Source organism: Bubalus kerabau, chromosome 14 (genome assembly GCF_029407905.1).
Source record: "Bubalus kerabau isolate K-KA32 ecotype Philippines breed swamp buffalo chromosome 14, PCC_UOA_SB_1v2, whole genome shotgun sequence".
Taxonomy (NCBI): Eukaryota; Metazoa; Chordata; class Mammalia; order Artiodactyla; family Bovidae; genus Bubalus; species Bubalus kerabau.
The window spans coordinates 25,127,871-25,145,089 of record NC_073637.1 but is presented as its reverse complement, the minus strand read 5'-3'; the positions used below and the strand labels follow the sequence as shown (position 1 = coordinate 25,145,089).

The following is a 17,219-nucleotide window of genomic DNA, read 5'->3' as shown; positions in this document are numbered from 1 at the left end:
CATGTACTGCATGGCGACTACAGACATAATCCTGTTTGAAAGTTGCTAAGAGAGAGAAGATCTTAAAGGGAAAAAAATTTGTATTTCTGTGAGGTGATGTGACTTTGTGTGTTACTCGTTTCATGATATATATGTTTATCAGGCCATCACAGTGTATACCCGAAACTGATACAATACAATGTTCAATGTCAATTGTATCAATTTTTTTAAAAAAGATGGGCTGTCAGGATGTTAATGAAAAACTTCTTACTGTTATTACTTTGTTTTTGTGTCTTAAGAATTTTCTGATTTTTCTGCTTTCTGTAAATGAGTAAAGTTATAAGCATAAATATTAGAGTTTTTGTCTTCTTGTTTCTAAACCTAAAATCCTCATCTTCCTGATCACTTTGTTTTAACCATATATTAGTAGAAATGGCCATATTGGGCTTGAAGTCATAAGGTGGTAATTTGATGAGGTTTGGGCAAGTCATTCAGTGTCTCTGACTCTGCTCATAAAAGTGGAAATAATTTTGGTTTCACAAAACAATTGGGAGGAGGACTGTGGGGCATCGTCCTTAATATGTAAGGTCTTAAGAGTCACACCTGTGTTGATAGCCCATGATTTTGCTGAACCTCCTTTGCTTTGACTGTAAGATGGATGTGAACGCGTGGAGGGTTGCTGTAGAACTGAGAGCAGCCAACACTGTTCCAGACACTGCTTTGCCTTAAAACATGAGAACTAGCATGAGAATGCTGCTAAGGATGCCAGAGTGCTGTGAAAGCACTAAGTTCAGGCTATTATTTCTGCTTCTTCCTAAATGGCTCTCTTAATAAGGAGGTACCATCCTAGACTTCGACATTCAAGGTAGTTCAGGGGCACTCCTGAGACATCCACGGAGCAGGTTCTCCTGGGCAGTGCTTGCAGTGGACAGCGCCCTGGTATGCTCACCATGTCACTCCCTCAAGTACAAATGTGAACACAGATTCATCAGTATGTGCTGCTGCTTCTTTAGTTTCACTACCGGAAAAGCCTCCTTGGGTGGAAAGACTTCATTTGCTATGCTTTCTGCCTTTGAGTCTGCTTCGCATAGTAAGCAGGTGTTTTTTCATTCAAAACATGTTGTGGCCATTGGTGAAAACCATCCTGCAGTAAGTAGCCTGTTCAGTGGGGTGGGGGGATGGGAGGGACTCAATCTGGGGTTGGGTGAGGGGAATCCGGCAATTCTAGACCCATGACAGCCAGAGTCAGTCTCAAGAAATACTTAACGTGAGAAAGCTCCACTCCCTGCCTGTATACCTTATCTTACCTGGAGCCAAATAGCCTTCAGTTTCCTGGAATTAACCAGAAGGCATGGTGACCATTGGACATTGTTCAGTAATTCTAGGTTGCAGGTCAGCAAGCTATACCCCAAGGGGCCAAGTCTGACTCAACACCTTTTTTGGAAGGCCTGTCAGATAAGCATGGTTTTCACATTTGTAAATGGTTTGTTGCTGTTGTTGTGGGAGTTTTTAAAAAAATGTACATTGTATATCTACAGTTGTTTATATTTTTTTATTTGTAAATAGTTTTTAAAATGGAGAAGGAAATGGCAACTGACTCCAGTATTCTTGCCTGGAGAATTCCATGGATGGAGGAGCCTGGTGGGCTGTAGTCCATGGGGTCTCAAAGAGTCGGACACGACTGAGCGACTAACTGAGCAACTAACACAGTTTTTAAAAAAAAGAATGTTATTTTATAACACATGAAAATGAAATTCAAATTCTTGTGTCTATAAATAAAGTTTTATTGGAACATCACTCACTGACACACGGCCTCTGACTGCTTTCCTGTTTGGAAGGGCAGAGCGTCACTGTTGGTGGGGAGGTTCCCCTTCTACTCAGTTGAACAAACATAAATGAATAAAACAAGACATCCTTTTGTTTTGATATGACCAATTCTGACCATCCAGTAGTGCCACAGGTCAGAATTTAATCTGTAAATATTTAGGAACTGATCCAAACAAAGGGGAAAACCATGACGAAAATAACCTTTATTCTGTAAACCAAGCACCAAATGGGCACTCCCTAGCCTGTGATTGTCTCTGAAATATTTGTTCAAAAAGGGAAGAAACAATTGCTCTAGGGTAAGCCTTAAGCTGAAAAGAATACTAGAAAAATGAAATTAAAGTCTATAGCTAAGTTATTCAAGATTGTAGCAGGAGTTGTTGAAATAATCCTCACAATTCTCCATTTTACTTTGGTGGCAAATCAGGTGAGATTAAGCTAACAGCATTAAACCCCTCCTAGAATCTCAACAAAGGTCCGGATAGTCAAAGCTCTGGTTTTTCCAGTAGACATGTACAGATGTGAGAGCTGGACCATAAAGAGGGCTGAGTGCCCAAGAACTGATGCTTTTGAATTGTGGTGCTGGAGAAGACTCTTGAGAGTCCCTTGGCCTGTAGGAGATTAAACCAGCGAGTCCTAAAGGAAATCAACTCTAAATATTCACTGGAAGGACTGATGCCAAAGCTCCAATATTTTGGCCACCTGATGAGAAGAGCTGACTCATTAGAAAAGACCCTGATGCTGAGAAAGACTGGAGGTAAAAGGAGAAGGGGGTGACAGAGGACGAGATGGTTAGATAGGTCACTGACTCAGTGGACATGAATTTGAGCAAGCTCTGGCAGATAGTAAAGGACACAGGAGCCCAGTGCGTTGTACTTTATGGGTCAGAAAAAGCTGGACATGACAGCGACTGAACAACAACAACACAACAGGATCTCAAAGGTTTACTTCCCAAGACTGGATGCTTCCTGAATGGCTTCAAGATCTATGCATGCATCAGTCTGCACTTTGGCTGCTCCCTCGTTGTCTTGGGTGCCCCGAGGAGGAAACGTGTCGTTAGAGTGTGTGTCTCTGTGTGTATGTGTCTGTGTGTCTTGGGAAAGAATGAGAGAGTGTAAGAGCCACCCAGTTCTGATGACTGAGCAGCAGAAGCAAGTCAGGAATGCTATCCCAGGTTCAGAGAGTGTAACACTAAAAAAGTCAGAATTCAGGTGAGAAGGAATTTAAAGGCAAAATACAACTCCCAGTGTAAATGTTCACGGCAATGCTCTTTTGAGTAAAGATTGAAAACAGCCTAGATATCCAAAAACGGAATTGTTTTTATTTTAGTGTTAAATTGGAGGATAATTGTTTTACAATGTTGTGTTGGTTTCTGCCATACAACAACATGAATCAGCCATCATTATGCATATGTCCCCTCTCTCCTGAACCTCCCTTCCACCCCCCACCCCATTCTACCCCTCTAGCTAATTGTGGTACATGCACGTAGAGAAACGCTTCAGGAACTCTGAGAACTAGCGTAGACACACCACGTGAAGCTCAGTAGAGAAGGGGCTTGTGGCCAAACAGGGTAGACCTGGAACTATTGACCTATGGATCCACTCAGGGCCCCAGTTCAAGGCCCACCTCCACTATAAAGAGGCTTTATGTCTCCGTCCACGTCTCCTGCTTCTCAGCATCACTATCTACTTCCCTGATACCATGGCCCCCTGACCTTCAATAGTCTCCACAGCATGGACCCTCTCCATTCCAAAGGAATAAGGAAGGGAGAGAGGGGCAAGATAAAAATAATTAAATTGCCATAAATTTATTTATTTACTGTTTTTCACAAGTAGTCATTCATTCCAATGATTATTTGAACTTTTAAACTTGATGTGAATATTTGATACAATATTCCATAGACAGAAAAACAAACCAGGAATTATTGAACTTATTTAGCTGGAAGATAACAAACAATTTAAATAGCATACATTTTTCAGGCAGTTCATCATCAAAAGAACCAAAGAAAGATTTGTGTGTTGGGATCCATCTGAGATTTTGTAAGAAGTCCCTTGTGGCTCATCCCTGGCAACATCTGAACCCCTAGTCTTTGCTGTTTATTTAGTTATTGTCATTATTATTGTTATTGAGAGCTTCCCTGGTGGCTCAGCAGCAAAGAATCTGCCTGCAATACAGAAGCTGCAGGAGATGCTGGTTTGATCTCTGGGTTGGGAAGATCCCCTGGAGGAGGGGATGGCAACCCACTTCAGTGTTCTTATCTGGAGAATCCCAGACTGAAGAGCCGGGAGGGCTACGTCAATAGGGCTGTGAAGAGTCAGACACGACTGAGGGACTGAGCATGCACGCATGTATAGGCTGAAATGTGTTCTCAAAATCCATATGCTGAAGTCCCAATCCTTGGTACCTTAGAATGTGACTGTATTCAGAGATATGGTCTTTAAAGAGCTGATTAAGGTAAGATGTGGAGAAGGAAATGGCAATCCACTCCAGTGTTCTTGCCTGGAGAATCCCAGGGACGGGGGAGCCTGGTGGGCTGCCGTCTATATGAGAGTGGATCTGAATCCTAAAGGACTAGTGTGCTTAGGAGCAGAGACTAGGATGCAGACACACACTGAGGAAAGACCACACGGAGGACACACACAGCGAGGGAAGATCACGTGGGGACACATGGAAAGAATGACCACTCACAAGCCACGGAGAGAGATGCCAGGAGAAACTGCCAACGCCCTGAGCTTGGACCTCCAGGCTTCAAATGCTGAGAAAAAGAACTTCTGCTGTTTAAGCCCCCGAGTCTGTGGTATGTTATTGTCACAGTCTTAGCAAATTCTCACAGTAATTAGTCATGCACTGGAGAGAGACATCTCTTCCAGGCTCTTTAGTCATTTGACAAGAGCACCACTGAAAAGCTTCTGATGTGTTGATGTGTTTTTTTCCCATTTGGATGGTTCAGAGGGCACTTCAACCCAAACCTATTTAGCTCAGTGTTCTTGTAACTAACTCATCAGATGTTTATTGACTTCACCTAATTACAAAATGTGTAACTTGATACTATGAAAAAAGAAGAAGTGAAAAAAGGGGAAAGTTAGTAGGGAGGAGACATGACATTTCTATGTGAGTGATTCTTTAACTCAATAATTAGGTGAATATTGAACTAGTGCTGGAAGGAAAGCTTTACCAAGCGATTTTCTTGGACCTAATCTCATGTGCCTGAGTGAGAGTCCCTGTGGATTGTAGCCCACCAGGCTCCTCTGTCCATGGATTCTCCAGGCAGGAATACTGGCGTGGGTTGCTATTTCCTCTCTTGCATCTCCTGCATTGGGAAGCGAGTTCTTTAGCACTACGCACCATGCTCTCCTCACAAAGCCTGGGAGAGAAATGCCACCGTTGGCTGCAGGATGCAGATGAGAACATGGAGCTCAGAGCTGCCTTGCAACTCGGGTGGCACAGAACCGCAGCAGCAGCCAGGGCCCAGGCTGATGGACTGGGGCCTGGGGGCTGGGGAGGGGGGGGTACCAGTCCCCTGCGTGGCTAGGCGGCATTCACCAAACTCACCCTCTTTGGAAACCAGGAGGATCTGCAAGCCTTGCTTTTCTCAGCTCAGCCCCTTGTAAGATTCAGAACCTTGGACTGGACAGGAGAGGGTGCTGTGCAATTAAAAAGAAAAGCTTTTGTTTGTTTGATTGTTTGATTTCGGGTGAGGGAACCCAGGCGTGGTGCTGATGCAGTGCACTTACTATAGGTTCTCAAAGACTTCTCTGAGCAGTTTTTTTCTTTTTCCATTTGCGGTTTTCCGCCCCGGTCAGGGAGGCTGTGCTCAACGCTATGATGCTGAAACGGTCTCACTTCTCCATTCCCCGGCCTTCCTCCTGGCTAACAGCTGGGCCCCTCTCCAGAGACCTGATTTAACTCGCTCCTTCTATGGGGCGGCCGGAGGGCTCCCAGGCCGGCTATCCTGGGTCCAGCCAGCCTTCTTTGAAGGTTGCAAAGCCTTCTTCTCCCTCCTGAAAAACACTGTAAACACAGCGGCAACAGTTGCTCGGGTTAGACACCCGAGCGACTGAACATCCCGAGTAAGGAAGAATTTATTTGCTGCCGCTGCTGCTGCTAAGTCGCTTCAGTCGTGTCCGACTCTCTGCGACCCCGTAGACGGCAGCCCATTAGGCTCCTCTGTCCCTGGGATTCTCCAGGCAAGAATACTGGAGTGGGTTGCCATTTCCTTCTCCAATGCATGAAAGTAAAAAGTGAAAGTGAAGTCGCTCAGCTGTGTCCGACTCTTCGCGACCCCATGGACTGCAGCCTACCAGGCTCCTTTGCCCATGGATTTTCCAGGCAAGAGTACTGGAGTAGGGTGCCATAGGGAAGGGATTTTCCTGCTCTCCAGTAAGTCAGTTAACTGAGAAAAGGAAAGAAAATTACGTCCTCTGACAGCTACTGAATGAGAGCCCCGGACCCCTCAGGGACACCGAAGCCCTAGCGCCAGGCCCCAACCCTGCTGGGGTGGAGGTGGGAGTTGGGGGTGGGGCGGGAAGGGGATGGGGGGAGACTTGGTTCCTCCCACTTCTCCAGGCAGAGACTGTCAAGTCGTTGCCCCTCCCCCAGTCTGGCTGGGTTTGGTTCCTAATTTGAATGAAGCCATTTAGGTTATCTTTTTTTCCCCTCTTAATTAATTTATTTTTAATTGAAGTTTAACTGCAATATTGTGTTGGTTTCTGCCATGCATCAACATGGATCAGCTATAGGACAACTGACAAAGGATTAATTTCCAAAATATACAAGCAGCTTATGCAACTCAATAACAGAAAAACAAACAACCCAGTCAAAAAGTGGGCAAAAGATCTAAACAGACATTTCTTCAAATAAGACCTACAGACGGCTAATAAACACATGAAAAGATACTCAACATCGCTCATTATTAGAGAAATACAAATCAAAACTGCAATGAGATATCACCTCATGCTGGTCAGAATGGCCATCATCAAAAAATCTACAAACAATAAATGCTGGAGAGGGTGTGGAGAAAAGGGACCCCTCTTGCACTGTTGATGGGAATGTAAATTGATGCAACCACTGTGTAAGACAGTATGGAGATTCCTTAAAAAATTAGGAATAAAGCTACCATATGACCCGACAATCCCACTACTGGGCGTATAACCTGAGAAAAGCATAATTGAAAAAGACACATGTATCCCGGTGTTCATTGACATGAAAGCGAAAGTTGCTCAGTCGTGTCCAATTTTTTGTGACCCCATGAACTGTAGCCTGAAAGGCTCCTCTGTCCATGGAATTCTCCAGGCCAGAATACTGGAGTGGGTAGCCATTCCCTTCTCCAAGAGATCTTCTGAACCCAGGTCTCCTGCATTCTTTACCATCTGAGCCACCAGGGAAGTACAAGTTCATTGTAGTACTATTTACATAGCTAGGGCATGGAAGCAACCTAGATGTCCACTGACAGAGGAATGGATAAAGAAACTGTGGTGCATTTAGGTTAACTTTAAAATTACCTTCTGGATGCCGAGTTCAACTTCCAGGATCTGATAGGAGGGACCGTGAAAGTTTCTTAGAACTGACCTTCAGTTCCTAGCTAAAAGCTTTCATGATATTCCTGAAGCAGAATTCATACCTTATTGTCCTAAGACATCCAAAAAGACTCACAAAAATGCTCTGCACTCCTCTGCAGGTGAGTGTGGAACATGGCAACTCTCCAACCTGATCTTCTGCCTTGCAGGCACATTGGCTCTTTAACTCGAGGACACCTCATTTTCATGAAAAGCTGGCTTCTTTCAAGGTAGAGCTGGGTGGGGAGTGGGGGGTGGTCTCTGGGTCCCCAGTGCACAGCCCCGCATTGCCACCAAAGCCGATCTCCAGAAAGCTATGGGGTGGTGATTCTAATATCTGGCCCCACCATAAACCCGCAGAAATCTCAGGTCTTTCCTAAAAAAAATGTATAGCATCCAGGAAGACAGTTTACTGCTGAGCAGTTAAGAGCTCCAGCCTACCGAGAGAGTCCATGCATCTGGCCATACCTATATGACAGCATCACAGGTCACGTGGTCCAGCTGTGTCCCCTCACACAGGTTGAGGCTTCTCCAGCACAACGGAGCTCAGAGAAAGCAGCGCTGACCCCAGGAGCCAGACACCGGGGCCTAATCTCATCTAGATTGCATTCCTTTGGTGCCTAGAAAGGAGGAAAATTGACTTCACATTCTTACAGTGCCTATAAAGATGAATCCTTTTGCAATGACTTTCTGGTAGAATAAGATCCCCCCCTCCCCCACCACCTTTTAGGGGATAGAATCCTGGTAAGTGACGAAAGACAGATAAATAACAAGATGGAAAAGACCTGTATACGTGATGCTCAACAGCTGAGACATCCAAATGGTCTGTTTCATCTATACTGAAAAAATCTGAAGAGTAGGGCTTCCCTAGTGACTCAGTGGTAAAGAATCCACCTGCTAGTGCAGGAGACATGGGTTCAATCCCTGGTCTGGGAGGACTCCACATGCTGCAGAGCAACTAGGTCTGTGCACCCTGAGCACTACTGAACCTGTGCTCTAGAGCCCAGGAGCCACAGCTACTAAAGCCTGCATGCCTAGAGCCTGTGCTCTGCAACAAGAGAAACCACTGCAGTGAGAAAGCTGAGCACTGCAACTAGAAAGCAGCCCCTACTTGCCACAAGTAGAGGAAAGCCTGAGCAGCAACAGTGAAGACCCAGCACAGCCCAGACTAATTCATTAATTAATTCACTTAAAAAAAATCTGAAGGACAGATTAAATGTTTGAACTCTTCATGCAAATGTTTGGGCCTGGTGTAAAGACAGCTCTAGATTGATGAAAGTGATGTATTTATTGGAAAATGCTGTAGGTTACTAGATTTATGTCAATCTTGGATGGTGCGGGCAGTCTGGGGGAAGCTCCTGACCCCAGAGGCACAGGAAGTGGGCAGCTACACCCTAAGACAGACGGCTCCTGACGACTGTCTCTTTTCCAGGTGGCCAAAAGTGTCATTTCCCGAACACAGCACAGAGCAAACCATCTGCCGAGGTTCGGGGAGAGGCTTCACTGGGTCACACACAGAGAGCACAGTGGAATAGGCAGAACTTGGGCCTGGCTGTGGAGCACGCCAGAGGTCACGCAGCACCCCAGCTGAAACTGTCATCCAAAGCATCGGACAAGGTCACTTCACAAAGGGAAATGCAAGACCTTTCTGTGCGCTCGTTACCACATTTGCTCTTGGGTTCAACACATGCTGGAGGCCGAATGTCTGGGCGCCTTGGTTGATGCAACATTAAGACACCCCTGCCCCTCAGAAGTCCAGTGCAATGAAAGTGGGCACACCTGTAAATCCTCTTTTTTTAAAGCATTTTTTTTGGACCATTTTTAAAGTATTTATTAAATTTATTGAATTGTTCCTACCTTATTGTTTTTACTATTATTATTAAACTTTTAAATTTTGTACTGGAATATAGTCAATTAACAACGTTGGGATAGTTTCAGGTGGACAGTAAAGGGGCTCAGCCATACCTGTACATGTATCCATTCTCCTCCAAACTCCCCCTCCATCCAGGCTGCCACATAACCTTGAACAGAGTCCCCTGTGCAGTAAGGCCTTCTTGGTTATCCATCTTAAATATAGCAGTGTGTACATGCCCATCCCAAACTCCCTAACTATCCCTTACCCCATCCTTTCCTCCGGCAACCATAAGTTTGTTCTCTAAGTCTGTGGGTCTGTTCCTGTTTTGTAAATAAGTTTGTTTGTATCATGACTTTCTAGATTCCAAATAAAAGGGATATCACACAATGTTTCTGCTTCTCTGACTTATTTTATTCAGTATAACAATTTTGAGGTCCACCCATGTTGTGATTATGATTTTTTGGCTATGAGCCATGTGGGATCTTAGCTCCCCTAGCAGGGATTGAACATAAACCCCAGCATTGAGAGGTCAAGTCTTACCCACTGGGCAGCTAGTGAGTGAAGTGAAAGTCACTCAGTCGTGTCTGACTCTTTGAGATCCCATGGACTGTCCATGGAATTCTCTAGGCCAGAATATTGGAGTGGGTAGACTTTCTCTTCTCCAGGGGATCTTCCCAACCCAGGGATCGAACCCAGGTCTCTCACACTGCAGGTGGATCCTTTACCAGCTGAGCCACAAGGGAAGCCCAAGAATACTGGAGTGCGTAGCCTAACCCTTCTCCAGGGGATCTTCCCAACCCAGGAATCGAACCGGGGTCTCCTGCATTGCAGGCGGATTCTTTACCAACTGAGCTATGAGGGCAGCTAGGGAAATTCCTAAATTTTAAAGTAAGCTTACACTTATAGAAAAGTTGCAGGTACCATGCGTGAGTGCATGCTAAGTTGCTTCAGTTGTGTCCAACTCGGTGCGATCCCATGGACTGTAGCCCATCAGGCTCTTCTGTCCATGGGATTTCCCAGGCAAGAATAGTGGGATGGATTGCCATTTCTTTCTCCAGGGGATCTTCCTGACCCAGGGATCAAACCTCAGTCTCTTCTGTCTTCTGTATTGGCAGGCTTTACTACTAGTGCCACCTGGGAAGCCCCGCAAGTATTATACAAAGACATTTTTCCTCTAATCTAATCAGTTTAAGAGGAGGGTGAAAAAGTTGGCTTAAAACTCAACATTCAGAAAACTAAGATCATGGCATCCAGTCCCATCACTTCATGGCAAGTAGATGGGGAATGGAAACAGTGAGAGACTATTTTTTTGGGCTCCAAAATCACTGCAGATGGTGGACTGCAGCCATGAAATTAAAAGAAGCTTGCTCCTTGGAAGAAAAGCTATGACCAACCTAGACAGCATGTTAAAAAGCAGAGACATTACTTTGCCAACAAAGGTCTGTCTAGTCAAAGCCATGGTTTTCCCAATAGTCATGTATGGATATGAGAGTGGGACTATAAAGAAAGCTGAGCGCCAAAGAACTGATGCTTTTGACTGTGGTGTTGGACTCTTTAGAGTCCCTTGGACTGCGAGGAGATCCAACCAGTCCATCCTAAAGGAGACCAGTCCTGGGTGTTCATTGGAAGGACTAATGCTGAAGCTAAAACTCCAATACTTTGGCCGCCTGATGTGAAGAACTGACTCATTGGAAAAGAATGCTGGGAAAGATTGAGAGCAGGAGGAGAAGGGGAAGACAGAGGATGAGATGGATGGATGGCATTGCTGATGCAATGGACATAAGTTTGAGTAAGCTCCAGGAGTCGGTGATGGACAGAGAAGCCTGGTGTGCTTCCCTGGGTTGCAAAGAGTTGGACACAGCTGAGTGACTGAACTGAATCAGTTTAAGCCAAGTTGCTGACCTGTTGTCCCTTCTGTAATAACCATGTTTTTACATTCTGGGGTATCTGAGGCTTTGCTCACCCTAGAGAGTCTGCCCACCCAAGGTAGCCAGTTCCTAGAGGTAACAGCTTGCCAAGGAGAGGCTTTTCAGTGCAGACCAACCAACCCAGAGTCCACACTCACATCTCTGACGCTCAGGCCCTTGCCACCTGCCCTAATCACCAGGGCCAAGAACCAGCCAGCCAGGGGAGGCCCTGGCCCCAAGCCCTCCAACGGGATTCAAACTGGCACATTACATCTTCCAGTAAGTGTCTTCTTTGCAAAGATTACAGAGCTGGTATGTGTGTTAGATGAGTTTGTCCACATACAGCACTGAGAGCCCTCTCCACCCATGTGAACCCCACAGTATTCCATCTTACCATGGTTGGAGTCAGCCATGTGGGGCTGTGTCCCTGTGGAGAGGATACCTTGTGCTGATGGCAAGTTTTCTCTGCTTGGCTGCCTGCGATGATCTAGGGCTGGGCTGGCAAATGGCTCTTCCTGCATCCAGGAAGCGATGCAGGTAAGACCATGTTAAACGTTGTGGTTGTTCAATCTCTAAGTCATGTCCAACTCTTTGAGACCCTGTGGACTGTAGCCCACAGGCTCCTCTGTCTATGGGATTTCCCAGGCAAGAATACTGGAGTGGGTTGCCATTTCCTCCTCCAGGGGATCTTCCCGACCCAGGGATTGAACCTGTGTCTCCTGCACTGGCAGGCAGATTCTTTACCCCTGAGCCACCTGAGAAGCCCGATGACACAGCAGATGGGACCAAACTGGTTGGCTCTGACTACTTGGGGCCCACTCTGAGAACAGGGATGAGGAATCATTAGCACAAATCATAGCGGGGAAACTCAGACCCTTTAGGAATGACTGGTAGGTTGGCAACCACTAATCATATCCTCTGTGATGGAGCATGGATTATTGACCCCAAACCATGTGATACTGTACTTCACAGGGCAGTTTAGGAAGCATCAAGGCAGAGTTCAAATTGAAACACTCCAAGTCCACCTTGCCCTTAGCACTGATTGACTTGGGTAGGGGTCTTAATTCAAGTACTGTCTCCAGACCCTTGACTCCACTTCAGGAACTGACTGTTGGATCTGGGTTTAAAAGACCCAGATTGCAGTTTCTCAGATTCCATTCTACTGCTTCCACAGAAGGCAGGAATGATGAATAGCCAGTGAAGGAGTGAACTGTTTTACCCTAACAGCCTGGCATGGATGTTACTATTTTTAAGTTGTTAACTGACTAGCTATAAACTGTCATCTTAAGGCCGCATTTATTGGTGTGACGATCTCCAAAGTCTTCCAATACCTGCCACATTTAATAAATGATAATAAGAATAAATGTATTTCTTCTGTCTGCATACTATTTGTATTTCCTCATGTAAATTAATATCTAGATGCTTTTTTTTTTTAATTTACTAGAAAATCATTTGAAGAAAATGAAATTGAATGAAGAAAGCCTATGCCTTAAAACAGTTAGTGGTTCTGCTTTCCCTTAGAAGGGGTTTCCCAGAACGCAAGTTCATCCCTCCTGGAATCTGAGCTCTTCATTACCTCCCAGGGAGAGGCTGTCAGGCCTGGAAGAATGCAGATCCATCCAAGCTCCACAGGAAGTCTAGGCTCAGGAACAAGCGGCTGAAACAGTTTTAAAACAGAAATCTCCAGCATATACATTTACTATTTTTAATCGCAGTTATATAATTCTTATTTAAAGGATTAAAAAATTTTAAATATACTTCATTTGGGCCAATTGAACTAGAACCACCTTAATCTGGACTTGCTGAGTACTGGCTTATCTGAAATACTGTGAAAGACCAATCTCTGTATTTCCAGTTGGAAGGAGGAAGAATTTTTACAGTGTTTTATCCTGTGCTGTAAAATGTAAATCTGGTCATTTCACTTTCCAGCTTGAAGTCCTATGACTGCCTATCACCTAAGAAAGAAATCTAAATTCCTAAGCATTTTAGATTTAATTATAAGGGACCAAAAGCCTCAAAATGAAAAAAAAAAATGTTCTTTTTTGTTCTCCAGAAGTCTAGATCAGCACTATTTAAACGGGAGCCAGTAGCATTCAGGCTCAAGTGGCTGTAGCTGATACAAATTGAGATGTACTGTAAGTTTAAAATACACATTGGATGTTGAAAACCTAGTAAGAAAAAAGGTAAAATGTTCCATTACTAATTTTTTAAATATCATGTACAAGTTCATATACTTTCAATAAAGTTAATTTCACCTGTTTGTTTGTACCTTTAAAGGAGCTACTGGAAAATGTTACAATCACACTTGTGGTTCGTATTCTTCTTCTGTTGAACAGTGTGGACTTAGATGATTCCCACTGACGTTCCTCTGCATTTCCACTAGGCATCCTGTTTAGTCTGAGTGCCTGCTGCATTAAAAAAAAATGTATTTCACTGTGACGGGTGTTAGTTGCAGCATATGGGATCTTGAGCTATGGCATACAAACTCGTGGTTGCAGCACATGCAATCTAGTTCCCTGACCAGGGATTGAACTTGAGCCCCCTGCATTGGGAGCAGAGTCAGTCACTGCACCATCAGTGAAGTTCCACTTTCTTCATTTAAAGCTGGGGACTGACCTACTCTCCTCTTGCAGAAAAGATGGTTTTGTGTCTACAGGGACTCTAGACGCTAAGCGCCCTTGGGAAGATGCAGTAAGCAGCTGATGGCCCAGCGGGCTGCACCTCCCACACTTCCCGGCTCTGCCTCTCCTCTGGGTCCTCTCGCTGCCAGGCCAGGTGGACATCCCTTGACTGTGGGTGGAAGCTTCCTCCAGGTACCACAGAGAGCATTCGGGTTGTCTGTGAACGTGAACAGCAAACATCGAACAAAAACAGGCTTTTGGCAGTTCCTGTGCTGTGGCCAATAGAAATTTAGATGTTCTCATGTCATGGTCTAGTTGCTGCAGCTTCTTGAGATACTGTTTACATGGATTGATGCTCGGAAGCTGCGATAGTTAGGACCCAGTGTGTAGATAATGCAAGGCTCCCCACTGTTTCTGGGGTGCAGCTGGGGCTCCTTTGCTCCTCCCAGGATACCAGCTCATGCTTCTGCAGCTCCTCCGGGAGTCTGACATTCACGGAAGCCTAAACATACTTGGGATTCTTTTGCCTTTGTGTCTTCTAAATGCTAATTCCTTTCCTAGACTGTCTTGTCCCAACTTGTTAACCTGGAAAACCACATGTATCCTCCTGCTGTCCCTAGAGCAGACTTTCAAGACACAGCAAACAGGCCAGGTCACACTTGCCAGCTCCTTGGGGACCATTTGACTCTGTTGTGTGTATTTAGTCACTAAGTTGTGTCCTACTCTTTTGTGACCCCATGGACTGCACCCAGCCAGGCGCCTCTGTCTGTGTGATTTCCTAGGCAGGAATACTGCAGTGGGTTGCCATTTCCTCCTCCAGGGGATCTTCCTGACCCAGGGATTGAATCGGTGTGTCCTGCACTGGGAGAGACTCTTTACTACTAAGCCAACAAGGAAGCCCCTATATCATCTTTGCCACGCATCATTCCGCTGTTTCTGAGTGTATTCATACCATTTTGGAAGTAAATAGATGCACTTTTAAAATATTAACATATAAATTTAAAAGTGATAGTGATTTTTTTCATTTTTGGCAAAGTTTGAATTTCTTTTTCAAATAATTTTGCTTTTTAAAATTAGCTAAGTTAATAAAAAAGCTAACAGTACATACTGACACGACATGGCAGCATTATGATGGTAGCAGACAACTCCCCGACGGTGGAAAACACTGGCTGAGCTGAAGTCTGGCCTGGGGCTGGGTAGGCCGTGACCCTGACTGGTGAGGGCTCTGGGGGCATTCCATGTTACCCCTTGCATTCCTGCACTAGTTCATCCAGAATTGTCTGGGTCTTCTTATAAAGATTCTGAGACAAGAGTTTTTGTGCTTGTTTTCCAACATATTTATGACAGAAATTATTAAAAAATGAAAAGTTAAAGAATGAAAGCAAATATGAGCTAATGTACTAACTTTATATCAATAAACCAACATCTAAGTGAACGTGTATTTTTCAGGGAATTAAAATTCAAAAATAAACTTATCAAGACACTTAAAAAAAACTGGAATAAAAAGATTAATGTTATTTAGGACACAGAAAAAAATAAAATACTTTCCAGAGTATTCTGCCAGAACAGTCTAACTCTGATACCAAAACTAAACAAGGCGCACACATACACGAAAAACATAAACAAAACAGAACAAAGTACGCTCTTCAAGCGAAATCCATGAGTGAACTAAGATAATACAGTATGATGAAGCAGGATTTAAAGACAAAATGCTAGATGTGGTTTAATAACTGGAAATTTCAAAAGTAATTTAGTATTTTATTAAATATGAACAAAAAACTCTAGGAAAGAAAAACAGCATCTTGAATTTTAATGCTACTGCAATAACATTCAAAAAAACGCTTCTAACCTTTCATTGTAAAATAAAAAGCAAGGGAAAAAACGCCATTATCATGACATTCCTGGTGTCCTAACCAATGCAACAGGAAAAGAATACTAGGAGGCATACATGTCAGCAAAGAGAACAACTCATGTAGATGTCATGACCCCTATTTAGAAAATCAAAGTGAAATGACGGAAAAGCTATCAGAACTATCAGAGTTCTGGCTGGATATAAGGAAGAACTCAAAAGCTCTGTTTCATACACAAAATACACTTGTTAGAAAATGTAACAACAAAAAAGATCCTATTCAAAATCAAACAAAAAGTGTGAAGCATCAAGCAATAAACATGGAAAAAAATATAGAAGATTTATACACTTAAAATGTATACTTGTGGCGGATTCATTTTGATATTTGGCAAAACTAATACAATTATGTAAAGTTTAAAAATAAAATAAAATTTAAAAAAATGACACGTTATTGGAAGACATAAAAGATCAGAATAATGGAAGGACATTTCATAAGTTTTTGGAGAGGAAGATTCAATGCTGTGAAGTTATCAGTCTTTCTAAACTGAAAATTAAAAATCCCAAAGGTTGGGGTTTTTAAAATAGACCTTGATAAATCCAAGCTTATCTAAAAAAGTAAAAATGCTCAAGAAGCGCCAAGAAAAACTTAAGACACTAATAACAGAAGCCAATACTATCAACACATATAACAAAGACTACAGTAATCAAAAACATACGACACACACACAAAAACATATGGCATCAGAATGGATGAGTGATCAATGGAAAAAAAAAATTTCACAAACAGAATATTACACACACACAAAGGTCAAACTTCAAATTGATGGAGAAATGTTAGTTCATTTGATAGTAAATGATGTAGCAATTAGCTATTCATTTGGTGAAAACATTAGATGCCTAACACATGTATTTTAGGTAATAAATGAAAAACTGCTCACACTAGTCATCAGAACATGCAAATTAAAATAACTTTGTTCAGACTGGTGACAGTAAGAAGTGAAAATATATGATGTTTTTGAGGCTGTGGGGAAAACCAGTCTATTTCATGCATAGCTAATGAGAATATACATTTCTGTAGGGCAACCTAACATGATACACTTAATAAAAAAATAACCATGACCTTTGACTTAAAAATTCCACTTCTAGGAACCTACGCTACTTAAAAATATACACTGCAGTACTATCTGCAACTGTAAAAACTGGAAACAATATGAGTTCATTGTTAGGTAATGGTTAAAGAAATTCTCATAGATTTGTATTATGTGACTGTTAGGAGACATATATGTATTTATGTGGAAAAATTTGTAAGACATTAAAAACAAACATCAATCCAATCCCACCCCACCCTACTGTGTGAGGACAAAGTTACACTGAACAGAAGTGTCTTAAAGGATGCACACCAAAGTGTCAACAGTGGTTGCCTTTGGGAAGAGGAGTGGAAATGTGAGCAATGGAGATGCAGAGGAAGGGTCAAGGCAGGGGAGGATGGTAGGTAGGTGTGTTAACTTTGTATTTAAACTGCTGGAATATATATTCACTTTTATAAGTGTTTTTTAAAAGTTTCACAGTAAGAAGAAAAGACCAAAACGAGTTGGACTAGAACATGATTTGGCTTCTAAGGAAGATTTT

General features: G+C 43.4%; 1 long non-coding RNA gene across 1 annotated transcript; it reads right to left on the bottom strand.

The window, feature by feature from the left end:
• Positions 1–7,625: 7,625 nt before the first annotated feature.
• Positions 7,626–11,637, bottom strand: LOC129627215 (uncharacterized). Its single transcript, XR_008702484.1, has 4 exons — positions 11,515–11,637; positions 9,324–9,394; positions 7,827–7,978; positions 7,626–7,734 (listed from the first exon to the last, which is right to left on the bottom strand). It is a non-coding gene; the product is annotated as an uncharacterized LOC129627215 (long non-coding RNA).
• Positions 11,638–17,219: the final 5,582 nt, after the last annotated feature.